This window comes from Pelodiscus sinensis, chromosome 31 (genome assembly GCF_052426305.1).
Source record: "Pelodiscus sinensis isolate ZL-2025 chromosome 31, ASM5242630v1, whole genome shotgun sequence".
In the NCBI taxonomy this organism is placed as follows: Eukaryota; Metazoa; Chordata; order Testudines; family Trionychidae; genus Pelodiscus; species Pelodiscus sinensis.
In genome coordinates this window covers 14779961-14790677 of record NC_143082.1, presented here as the reverse complement: position 1 = coordinate 14790677, position 10717 = coordinate 14779961, and positions in this window count along the sequence as shown.

Genomic DNA, 10717 nt, shown 5'->3' with positions numbered 1-10717 from the left:
CTCAAAGCATCTGCCACTGGCTGATTTGATCAAGTCTTGCAATATTTGGTGCCCTGGCTCGTTGGGCATCTCAACTAGCCTACTACATATTGTAGAGAGTTTGCCCATTTGATCTAGAACTCCTCCTACGTCTACATTAAAGCCGATTGTCAGCACAGCGCGCAAGTCAAGAGGCAGATCGGTCGACGGGAAACCTGTGTCGACTGCTCCCTTATGCCTCGTGAAACGAGGTTTACAGGAGCGGTCGACAAAGGCTTCCCTTGTTGACCGATCCGCATCTTGACTTGCGTGCTGTGCCCACGATCAGCTGATCCGGCACTGCGCAGCGGCCATTTTTATTTTAATGAAGCCGGGGATATTTAAATCCCTGCTTCATTGATTCTGTCGGGTAGCCTATTTTACATGCCTCTGTGGGCAGAGGCATGTAATCTAGACATACCCTAAGAGTGAAGACCACCATAATCCGCTTCCTCTTCCCCTAACTTAAAACAAGGTCAGGGGTTGGTTGTGCCAGGAAAACGGGATGCACCAGGAATGGGACTGCTTCTCAGAAAAACCCAACAGGAAAGAAACCAAGTCACCAAAGCTAGTACAGTCCTCAACACGGACGCCACGGAGGGAAGGTTGAAACGGAACCAAGATGAGCCAGAAAAATAGGATGGACCGGGATTAGGGTTGCTTCAAGAAATCTTCCAGAAAAGAGATAACATGGAACAACTGGGAGTAGCGGTCTGTTTTGGCCCAGCTACATCAATGCTTAAGGTTTGAAAACTGCCAATCTGCTCTTAAATATCTCCAGGGATGGAGATTCTACAACCTCCCTAGGCAACTTATTCCAGAGTTTCACCACTTGGACAGTTACGACATTTTTGCTAATGTCCAACCTAAGTGTCCTTTGCTGCAATTTAAGCCCTTTTTTATTAAAACACAGCAAGCCATAAAAGTGTACAGGAATAAGGAAAAAATACTTACAAATGACTCCAAAAATTAAATGGAAATATATTAACAACCCTTTCTAAAGAAATCTGAAATAAAAATTAACTTCATAAAAGCGGCACTGTATTTTTGACCAATGCAATTGTGTCAATAAAGCATGTACATTTTCCTTCTATTTATTAAAAAAAAAAAAGCCTTAATTGAGTTAGAGGATGTGATGCAGGCCAGGACTTTAACAGGGTTCAAAAGAGAGCTAAATAGATTCATGGAGGTTAGATCCAGCCAGGATGGACAGGAATAGTGTCCCTAGCCTCAGTTTGTCAGGGTCTGGGAATGGGCGACAGGGGGAGGGATCCCTTGGTGATCCCTGTTCTGTTCCCTCCCTCTGGGGCACCTGGCGTTGGCCACTGTGGGCAGACAGGACACTAGGCCGGAGGGACCTTCGGTCTGACCCAGTCTGGCTGTTCTGACGTCCTTACCAATGCAATGCCGGGTAAATCGGGTTGTTTAAAATAAAGGGCAAGTTTCCCAGCCTTCGCCGCTGTGGGGATCAGGCTGAAAACATGACTCTCCCTGCCGCACAGGCTGGGACACCAGGAGATGAGAACCGCACCATTAAAAAAAAACCCACCACCACGACTTTTAAGGCCATCTCGTGTTTTTCAGCAGGCCTGACCGATGACGTCAACTCTAAGGGCCGGCAACCTTGCACCCTTCCCCAGCTGAACAGCTTGCAGGTTAATAGGCAGCAGGTTTAAAACAAACACAAGGAAGTTTTGCTTCACTCCGCGCACAGTCAACCTGCGGAACTCCTTGCCAGAGGATGCGGTGAAGGCTAGAACTTTAACAGGGTTCAAAAAGGAGCTAGATAGATTCATGGAGGTTAGGTCCATCAATGGCTATTAGCCAGGATGGGCTGGAATGGGGTCCTAGCCTCAGTTTGTCTGGAGGTGGGTGACGGGGGACGGATCACGTGAGGATTCCTTGTTGTGTTACCTCCCTCTGGGGCACTGTGGGCAGACAGGACACCGGGCTAGACCATTGCTCTGACCCAGTCCGGCCATTTTTAATGTCTTATGTCTGCAGCAAGCCAAGCACCTCCCTGGTGTACGCACCCGCCGACGCAGCCCGTAGCTTGGGGCTTTCAGGCTGGCCGACACTCGGCTTCCCTGGCTGCCTCCCTCCGCCACTGAGCCCTGCACCCAGCTGGGCTGCTCGGAGGCAGGAGCCGCGGAGAAAGCCCATGCCAGGTGTTGCCTTGTTCCTGCCGCACTCCGTCTCAGTGCTGGGTCTCTCAGCAGCCTGCCCGCCCCCTCACCTCCTGCCAGGGCAATCAACGCGGGCGCCCTTCGCTTCGGAGCGACCCACGCCACTGCCGCTCGCGCCCGGATACGCTTCCTGTTGTTGCAGGAGACGGGCGCTGGCTGGGCCGCCCGCTCGCCCGTGCCTAACGCCGCTCCGGGCCGCGAGAGCAGGATGCGAGGCGGCACGGACCAGGCCTTGGCTGGCGTTTTGCGGCCAGTCCTGGGCACCGCGTGTCAGGGAAGACCCGGCGCAATGGGAGAGGGGGCAGGGAAGAGCCACACCAGCGCCGGCAGGGCTAGAAAAGGCGCCCGAGGCGGGGAGAACCGGGCACGTTTGGTTGGGAAATGAGACGCGTCGCTGGGCAGGCACTCACCCCCACGGCGCCTCCTGCTGGCCACTCTGGGAATTAGCTCTTCGGCTCCAGAGCACCCCCTTTCAGCTGGTGCCACAGCAGCTGGTAACGTCTGAGGTCTGTGCCCCTGCACTCAAGGGTCCTTCCCTCCCAGGGACGCACACACACACACACCCAACTCCCCCAGGCCCATCTCAGGGACCCCCTGCCGGGTGTCGGTGATCCCCCATCTCAAGGGCCAACTGCAGCCTGACATGGCCACTCGGCATTGGCAAGAGGGTGGGGACCTGCTGCCTTCTGCTGTCCCCCTAGGACCCTCAGGCCTTGCCTCCAGCCTGGCAGCTTCCCTGGCAGCTAGGTCCCTCCTGCTCCCCAGCTAAAGCAAGAGTAGCTCTTCTACGTCCACCCAGAGCCCTTATTTATACAGCCCCAGCTGGGCCCCCATTGGCTGTCTCTGCCTCAGCTGTGAGGCTTTGCACTCAGCCCTCTCCCAGGGCTGGGTTTTTACCCCTTAAAGGGCCAGCGCGGGGCAGACGCCCCCTTACAAGAAGACTGAGAGGGGACATGCTAGCAGCTTTCAAATCCCTACAAGGGTGTTACAAGGAGGAGAGAGAAAAAACGTTCTCCTTGGCCACTGAGAATAGAACAAGGAGCAATGGGCTGAAATTGCAGCAAGGGAGGTTTGGGTTGGACAGCAGGAAAAACTTCCAAACTCCCGGGTGCATCTAGACTGGCAAGATTTTACGCAAAAGTGATCACTTTTGTGCAAAAACTTGCCGCCTGTCTACACTGGCCGCTTGAATTTGCGCAAGAACACTGACTTTGTACTGTACAAAATCAGCACTTCCTGTGCAAATACTTTGAGGGTCCAGCGGAGGCAACCAAAATGATTCGGGGGCTGGAGCATATGACCTATGAGGAGAGGCTGAGGGAGTTGGGTCTGTTCAGTCTGCAGAAGAGAAGAGTGAGGGGGGATTTGAGAGCAGCCTGCAACTTCCTGAAGGGGGGTTCCCAAGAGGATGGAGAGAGGCTGTTCTCAGCAGTGACAGATGGCAGAACAAGGAGCAATGGGCTCAAGTTGTGGTGGGAGAGGTCCAGGTTGGATATTAGGAAAAACTATTTCCCTAGGAGGGTGGTGAAGCACTGGGCTGGGTTCCCTAGGGAAGTAGTGGAGTCTCCATCCCTAGAGGTGTTTAAGTCTCGGCTTGACAAAGCCCTGGCCGGGTTGATTTAGTTGGGATTGGTCCTGCCTAGAGCAGGGGGCTGGACTTGACCTTCTGAGGTCTCTTCCAGTTCTATGATTCTATGATTCTATGATAATATTACCACCCTGGCTTCTGCACGGCTGGATGTGGCCTTCAGAGTGCCCGGCCCACATTACAATCGCTGCTCTCCAGCTGCCCAGCTCTGAGGGCATCACAGAAGTAAAAGGTGGCCATACTGTGACACCCCCTCCCGCCCAAATAACCTTACAGTCCCCCTGCAACTCCCTCTTGGGTCAGGACCCCAATGGAGAAACACCGGTGTCCTCCATGACATCTGTAGAGCGTCGGGGAAAAGCCCACAAGGCCAGAGAGCACGGTCCATAATGCATGTTTCATGGCTGTGAATTTGGGAGGGCAGCTAGTTCTGGGGTGACGCACCATTCAACACACTGCTGGGGGGGGGGGGGAAGGTAGGGACGGGAGGGGGGTGAAGGGCCACAGCCAGGCAAGAGCACACAATGTGCCGTGACCACCGAGCCAGAGAAAGCCCCTGTCCCAAAGAGCATGCAGTCGAGGAGACAAAGCGTGAGAGGGGAAACTGAGGCACGGAGGCTGGCCATACGCCTCACAGCAGGCTAGGGTTAAACTCAGGGCTAGAGGGCGGGTCTCCTGCTTCCCAGCAGAGGACCCTGCGGACGGGACCCTCCGGCCAGTGCATTTAGCTCTTTACCCGGCTCGCTGGAGTAGCGGTACTTCTTCAACTACGCCTGGCGGTCGGATGTTGAAATCCAGGCACTCTGCCCCCCAAGCTCAGGCCTGGGGAGTCTCTTCAGAATGCTATTTTGGGGGCTCAGTTCCACCCCCTGCTGCAAGAACTGGGCAGGACACCTGGGAGAAAATCAGCATTACTAAAAGCAAGGCAAACCCTTGTCCTTACCACCTGGCCTGTGACAGCCCTTCTCCCGCCTCTCCGCTTCCGGGAGCAGGCCTGGCTGGCTGAGATGAGCCGCCAGGTCTCATCTATCTCTGATCACCCTGCTCCCCTCTCCACTTGCTCCTCTCCACGTGCTGGGCCGATGTTACCCGCTGGATCAGGGCTGCAGCTGCTTCCTGGCACAGATCAGAAAGACCAAGCCCCGATTCCGACCTCTTGTGGCAAAATCCCGGGCACTTTTATGTATGTACGGCCTGGCCTTTGCGATTCTCCCAGCAGATGCTTGGCTCCTTCCACACCCCCTGGACTCACCCAGCATCAGGCCAGATCACACCCTTGCTCCGTGTGCTAAATCTGACCTTGCTAACCCCTTGGCGGCAAATACCGCTCAATAGCGTGGTGGTAATTGACTTGCACAAAGCGCTGGTGCAGCTCCAGGGTAGCATAATGGAGCCTTGTGTCTCCAGGAGGTAGCGGCAATCAAACACAGAAAACAGCCACCGCTCCGACTGACAAGGAACGTATTGTTCCACAAAGGGGGGTGGGGAGAGAGCCGTTGAGTTTTCCCAAGGCATTGTCCTTCCTGGAGGCAGCAAGCTAGCGAGAAGCCAAGCCGAGGGGGCTGGGACGGATGCAAGACGCCAGACATTTCCGGCTGAATTTAAGCTCTGGGGCGAACCAGGGGCCTGGAAGATGTGACCCCAACAATGCACCATAGGACAGCGCTCACAGGGGTGGGGGGCTGTAGAGTCTTCCCGCGCCTCAACCCCAAAAGGAGAATCTCCATTTTTAGTTATATAGGGCATATGACACACACATCTGACCAGCTGGGATTCTGTTTGGTAAAAGGTAATGGCCTCCCACTGTGATTGCCTGTTTTTTGGGTGCTGCTTCCAACAGGAGGAGCCAAAGGCCCAATGGGGTGCAAGTGGGTCTGCTGGACTGTTTTGGGGGTAATTTGGCCAATGAAGCTATGGCACCTCTACTAGGTATCCTTGACTTCTTCCATGCAGAGATCATGCCGAGGAGCAAGGCTAGGTGAAATGGAGCTAATGAGCACAGGCCTAACTCTGCTTCTATTGAAAGCAACTGTTGACTTCCATGGGAGAAGAGAGAGGCTCACTCATGGTCATCTCTCCCACAGGTCTATACCGGCAGAGAAAATTGATGCAAGATACACAACTCCAGCTCTGCAAATTGCAGACCTGGAGTTAATGTACCTTGCATGGATTTTCTGGGGCGGCCCTGACAACACAGAGTACTGGGGTTGACAGGGGTGCCCTCAGTGCTTGATTTAGCAGGTCTTTCTCAGGCCCGCTCAATTGAACCCCGAAAGATCGATCGCCAGAGCATCGATCCTCCAGTAAGTGGAAACGTGGCCTGAGTTCTCCCTTTTCCAAGATGAACAATCCCAGTCTTTTGAATTGCTCCTCGTACTGAAGCTGTTTAATGGCCCCTAATCATTTTTCTTTCCCTTCTCTGAACTTTTCCCAATTCTAATATCTCTTCTTCGAGACAGAGTGAAGAGAATTGCAGGTGGTATTCAAGCTGTGGGCGTACCATGGATTTATATTGTGACATAACGCTATTTTTGTCTTTTCTATCCCTTTCCTAACATTTGTTATCTGTTCTGGATTGGTGCAGATATCAGCAGAGAATGAATAACTCCAAGACCAGCTAACAGACACCCCGTCGTGTTCAATATATAAGTAGGATTACCTACTTTGGAGCTCTTTTCTTATGCCTGTATATTTTATATCTGCCTCTGGAATTTCCACTACATGCATTTGACGAAGTGGGTCTTTGCCCACGAAAGCTTATGCTCCAATAAATCTGTTAGTCTATACGGTGCCACAGGACTTCCCGTTGTTCTTGAAGATTCAGACTAACACGGCGACCCAGCTGATCTTTTTCCAAAGTACATTGCTTTGCATTTATCACATTCAGTCTCAAACCACCAGGAATATGTTGTGAGCACACAGGAAGAAGAAGGGCAAGCGTGTTGCAGGCAGAAGCATTGTACAATATTTGTCGCCTCCTAGGACTTTCCTGTATGTTATGACAGCCACTCTGGAATTCACATGCTCCTGCTCCTAAAGCACTGCCAGCTAAGCTAAAGGAGAATCTCTATTTTTAGTCATATAAGGCATATGACACCCACATCTGACATCTATAATTAACATTCTCAAAGTGTTTTAAGGTAGAAGTTCCCAACAGCACTTACAGAAACCTGGCTTTTCTTGCTTCTATCCCTGTGTTCTTCCACATAGGTACAGAAAATAATACCCAGCAAGTTTCTGGGTGGATTCACACATACTTTGAATTAGGTAGGGCTTCTGTTTACAGCTATGTTCATTGACAGGTGAGTTCACACCTATTAACCTCAATAGGTGTTTGCCCAGTCTCAAGTGAGACTTTCACCTAACCCAGAATAAGGTTTCACCCACTTCATAACAATTATTTGTGGGAGATTGACAGAGGAACTAATAGAAAATCAAGGCGGGAGGGAAGTTAACAGTTGAACATTTTTCCCTGCCGGGGTTTTGGCCAAAATTTAAAAATAAATCAACAAAAGTTTTCACCATAATTTCAACACCGGACAAAAACAAAAAAACAAAAACCAACTGGATTGAGGTGAAAATGTTCAAAGGTGACATCATTGTTTGTTGTTCAGATTAGAGATTGAGTCCTATCAGGTGGGGCACATCAGCTGTTTTTAAAACCTGCTAAAGAAGATGAAGCTAACTGACCCAAAGGCACTGGGAAGCTATTCTGGAATAAGGAACGGGGAATAATTTACAGTATTCGTCAGTAGCTGTTCTAGTCAATTTCTCCATGCAGATTAGTGCTGGAACTCATTTTCTGGAAAAAGTTTTTGGAAATCTGGGTCCAAGTGATTTAGAATACTAAAGGATTTGAGGCACCTAAAATGCAGATGGAGTACTGCACTTAAGTACCTAATTCCCATTGGAAGTCAGCAGGAGTTAGGCGCACATTATAAGGGATTATGTAACTCTCACAAGAAATCCTTCTCCATCTTTGTACACCTTTGGAAGTCTGACCCTGAGACTCTTTTAAACAATTGACTCAGCTCTATAGCTGGTGAAAAGACAAATTGGGGGGAATAGTTGAAATTCTTTTCCTGACAGTCCACCCCTCCCCCTTCCCCCTCCTTCCGATGCAATTTCAATGAAAAATTTCATCCCACAATTAACATTTTGATCAGCTCCCGTTGACATATCTTGTCTGTAATTCGTTTATAGGGAGGCTTTGAAGGTTTCGATTTTTATTGGTAAAGGCCAAGAAAGGTTGATTTTCTGCATACACATGAACCGATGGAGAGGAAAAAACAATTTTCCCATCAATAGTCATCACAATTCACAGAGCAGCAAAGTCAGAAATGCTGCTTCAGAACTTAGCCAAGTTTGATTTATGGCTGTTTACTTTGCATCGTTTGACTTGTTGGTAATTTATATCTTCATGGTTATAAAGTTTTAAAATTTTAAATCTCAGTAGCTATAATCATTCAATTATTGTCTGATCCCCCCTCCCCCTTCCGCCCCGTAGTTTCCTGAGACCGTGAACATGAATAGACAAAAATAGGGGAAAAAAAAGTTGTAAAAAATGAACACTGATATTATCCATTGAAGTTATAAAAATCAAAGTCTGCCAAGCTCACTCATAAGACTTTTAAAACAGAATATGCCATTTTAAAAGTCTTCTATAGACTCACATGGCAGGGGTAAAAGTTCTCTATAAAATCTCTAGAACAAATACGGGGGCACTTTTGATTAATTTTCATCCCGACTGTATTCCATGAGTACTCTGCCTTTCATGAGAACGTGCTTAGCACTGTAGAAAATGAGCTAGCCCAGAAAGTTTTAAAAGTTTGAACTGGTTTCTAGTTCCAAGCCAACCCTCCGTAACAGGAGACGTGATTTATAGAAATAATTTGCTGGATCTCTGCCGAGATCCTTTCCATAAATCATAATTCCTCACACCTGCAAATACAGCAATTAGGGATAATTTATGCCTCCAGGATCCTTTGCCTTGTTAGACAACAAAGCCTCTCCTGCTTCAGCTAGGGGCTTCGACGTCTGCTTTTTTGTGAACCTTCTTGGAAGCTACGCAAGTAGCCAAGAGCAGTTTGGAAATACACTCGCCGCCTTTTTGGGCCTGGTGTCTGCAGTCTGGCAGAGCTGATTCAGCCCTTCTGTCGTTAGCTAATTTGTAATTAAGGGGAAAGAGCTGAATTCCATGCAGCTGGTGGTTGTCCTGTGTACTGTTGGAAGCCACCAGAGGGTGCAATTACAAATAATCTTACAAGTTCTCTTTGCTCAAGCAGACACGTAAGGTGGCCGTGTTTCCCGAGTCAAAATTTGGGACACGTTCGTGCCAATATTGTGCAGGGCCACAAAATAGTTATATTAAAGACAAGGTGTCTTTTTCTCACAAGTGTGTTAGTTCGCTAGTGTGTGTGTGTCTCTGTGTGTGCGTCTATTTGTGTCTGTGTGTATCTATGTGTCTATGTGTGTGTCTGTCACTGTGTGTGTCTATGTGTATCTATGTGTCTGTCTGTGTGTGTCTATCTCTGTGTGTGTCTGTGTGTGTCTGTCACTGTGTGTGTCTATGTGTATCTATGTGTCTGTGTGTCTGTGTGTGTGTGTCTATCTCTGTGTGTGTCTGTGTGTCTGTCTGTGTGTGTCTGTGTCTGTGTGTGTGTGTATCTGTGTGTCTCAATGTGTGTGTCTGTGTGTGTTTGTGTCTGTGTGTCTATGTGTCTGTGTGTGCGTCTGTCTGTCTGTGTGTCTATGTGTGTGTCTGTGTGTGAGTCTGTGTCTCTGTGTGTGTCTATGTGTGCCTGTGTGTGAGTCTGCCTGTGTGTGAGAGAGAGAGACACATGCATAAAATATGCAGCATCTGCGAGGGGTGGCCATGTTAGTCCGTGGGTGTTGAACACAAGGCGTACTTCTGGGGCACCTCGGAGACTAACCAAAATACACGGGTAGGATCCTGAGCTTTTGTGGGCACAACCCACTTCCTCCCATGAGCGGCGCGGAGAGAAAAGGGGGGACCCTTAGAATTTATAACAGAAAAAGAAGGGGTGGAAGTATCTTCAATCGTAGTGCCCATGCTAATGAAGCTAATTAAGCCAATCCAGCCCACTCAATTAGCCTCATTAGCACCGGCACGACAATTGCCAGGTACTTCCCCCCTCCCTTCTTTTCCCTCCACCCCCCACACTTCTGCCTCCCTACCCCGCATAACCCAAACCCTCTGCCCCCCTCCTTTGCCCACACCCCCTCCCAGTCCCCCGCCCCAGGTCACAGCCCCCTCCTGCTGAAGTTCACAACCCAAATGCCTGCACCCCCCCACCCCAATCCCCTGCCCCAGGTCACAACCCAAACTCCTGCACCCCCCCCCACCCCAACCCCCTGCCCCAGGTCACAACCCAAACTCCTGCACCCCCCCCCACCCCAATCCCCTGCCCCAGGTCACAACCCAAACTCCTGCACCCCCCCCACCCCAATCCCCTGCCCCAGGTCACAACCCAAACTCTGCACCCCCTGCACCCCACTTCCTTGCACCCCAAGCTCTTTCACTTTATGCCCCTCCCATTCCTGTCCTCCTACCCGATATAACCCAAACCTACAGTGCCCCCTCCTGCACCCAGACCCCCTCCCCGACCTTGCCCCCCAATCCCCTGCCCCAGCTCACAACCCCCCTTCACCCAAACTCCCTCCCAGGCCCACATCCCCCTCCTGCACCCCAGTCTCCTACTCCGAGCCTCTTCTGCACCCAACCTCTGTCCCAGACCCCGCACCCCGCATCAATATCACGGAAGAATGCAGCCCTTGGCCACTTGCCAAATTCTTGGGGCGCCCCCTCCTCATGGGCACCCAAGGGACTAGCAGGGGCAGAGCCTGACTCCATCACTCAGAGCCGACAGCCCACAATTCCTGCAGAGGAGGAAGCCGAAAACTG